The following is a 2,332-nucleotide window of genomic DNA, read 5'->3' on the forward strand; positions in this document are numbered from 1 at the left end:
AAACTAGTCGTTAGAAATACAGTGCATCACATATGCATCTTTAAACAAGTAATTAAGGAAAATGTACATTATTTTTCTGAATTTTGTGTTTCATGGCATTGATTTTCTTTTCAAAGTTTGTCCATTGTGATTTCTCATTTTCAGCATTCACTTATGTACATAACTTAGTATTCATTTGGGATTCTTTTTCTTAAAAGGTCATCCTCTCCCCAGCTTTCCTAAGTCTCAGGCCCCACAAATCCTGGATCTGCCACTAGGTGATTAACTTTCCAAAGCTAATCCTTTTAGACTTCAGAGGGAAAGTCTGTTCCCGGCTCGCTCTAGCCGCCAAGGTTTAGCAGGGCTGGGATAGCAAAGACCTAGCAGAACAATCAAAAATAAAAACAGGTAAAAATCTCTTCTGTGGCATGCGATAAAAAGTTCCACATCAGAGAAGCTGAATTCTTTTGACAAGGCTAAGAGAACTGTCATAGGGCCACCGAACATGGACAAGTTTAGAAGCCTCACAGGTCCACAGCAGAGAGCAAGGTGCAGTGGTTGCATCCAAAAATATTTCCATGAAAAAGCTGTCATTTCTGAGACTTGTTTTTATGAATGTACACTGCCTGATCAGAGAGAGTGGTTTAGCCTATTGCAAATAGTCAATAGAGACGCCATATTCGCTGTCAACATTGACAAGGGAAATGGATTAAACATCCATATGACTTCAAATCAGGACTTCTAGGGGTTGGAATCACTACTTTGTTTTACTTCTATTAGTATTTTTACCACATATAGTTGACCCTATAGAAAGTCTAAATAAAGAGAAAAAATATGATACACACACACTCACACACACTCACACACACACACATACTCACACTCACACACTCACACACACACAAGTTCTGGGGGTAGGATGATTTCTCCTGCTTTATTTTCATGAGTTTAGAGAAGGAAGGAAATGGGGATTATAATTCACAGTAATCTGAATTTTCATGCAGAAACTGAACTAGATTGTCCAATTACTTATGATGTGTCAGTCTCATAATTCAATTGTAAGAAAGTAAGACAGTAGTGCAGAGTGCAGCTAATTTGTGGTAGAAACAGGTTAAAAACCAGGCTTTCAGCTACCTGTAGTAGGATCTCTGTCTTACTTCTATTTTAAGTAGACTTCTGCCTTGCTTATATTTTATATGTGAATGTGAGCAAACATTAGGCACTCAATGTTAATTGTATAGTAGACTGAGATGGAGGTTGGTGTAGCGGAAAATACACGAGATGTGAAATTACACTGGACTTTTAATCCTGATTCTTTGTCATGTTATTTAAAATCCCTGCAACTCAGTTTTTCATCTCTAATGTGAAAATAAGGAAACCCGCCTTGAAAAGTTGTTCTGAGGATTCAAAGAGGTGACTTCTGTAAAGTTCCTGATTATAGATGCCTAGTAAATTTGAGCCAATACCAATTGATGCATAAAATTCTAATCTTCCTGGGAAGTCTAGTAATTAACAGGTACTTACACATTATCCCATGTAATCCACATATCTATCTTATAATATAGGTATTGCCCTCTCCTTTTTACTAATGAGGAAGGGTACATTTCCCATGTCAAACAACTGACAAGTGAGGAGTAGGGTGACGCTAGAATCTTATAGCCTCTCAGCTTTCTGACACAGAAGCTGCAGGTTAAGATAAGTGTTTTCAGATGATTTATTCTGTTCGTGTTTATTAAAGTCTTGCCCAAACACATACTCTAAGTGTGAGAAATGAGGGTACATCATTAAAAAAAAATTTCAGGACTAAAATGTAATTTTGATTTTTTTTCTAGCAGACCAAACAAGCGCTGAACACTTACAGAGATTAGGGAGTTGACAGTTTCAGATGAAAAATAAGATGTCAGCATCAAGAAGCTATAATTCTTCCAATCCATTATGCACTATTTTAATGAGATTTGAGGATGAACTGAGTAAAGGAATAATCACATTCCTTGAGACCAGAAGAAAATGTCAAATGAATTTATTCTGTATATCCAGGTTGCAAATAGTGTTCTACAACTCCAAAGTCTCTCATAACTCTCATTCGTGAAAGCCACATTACTCTCCCTCACTCTTCCAAAGTGCCCTGCCCTTTCTGGCCATTGTTACCTCCTCCTACTGTCTCTTTTTATCCCAGTTGACTATGAGATTATACAATCTTCTCACAGCAAATACATTCAGACGTGACAACGTCTGAATTTTGAGATTTTATAATCTCATAGCAAAAATTTGGAGGTGGTATGCAGTTCTGAGATTTCTGTTTGGCTAAATCTGGGTTTGGATCCTGGCTCTGTCACTCCCAGCTGAGTGCCTA

This window comes from Mandrillus leucophaeus, unplaced genomic scaffold, assembly GCF_000951045.1.
Source record: "Mandrillus leucophaeus isolate KB7577 unplaced genomic scaffold, Mleu.le_1.0 Scaffold102, whole genome shotgun sequence".
Taxonomy (NCBI): Eukaryota; Metazoa; Chordata; class Mammalia; order Primates; family Cercopithecidae; genus Mandrillus; species Mandrillus leucophaeus.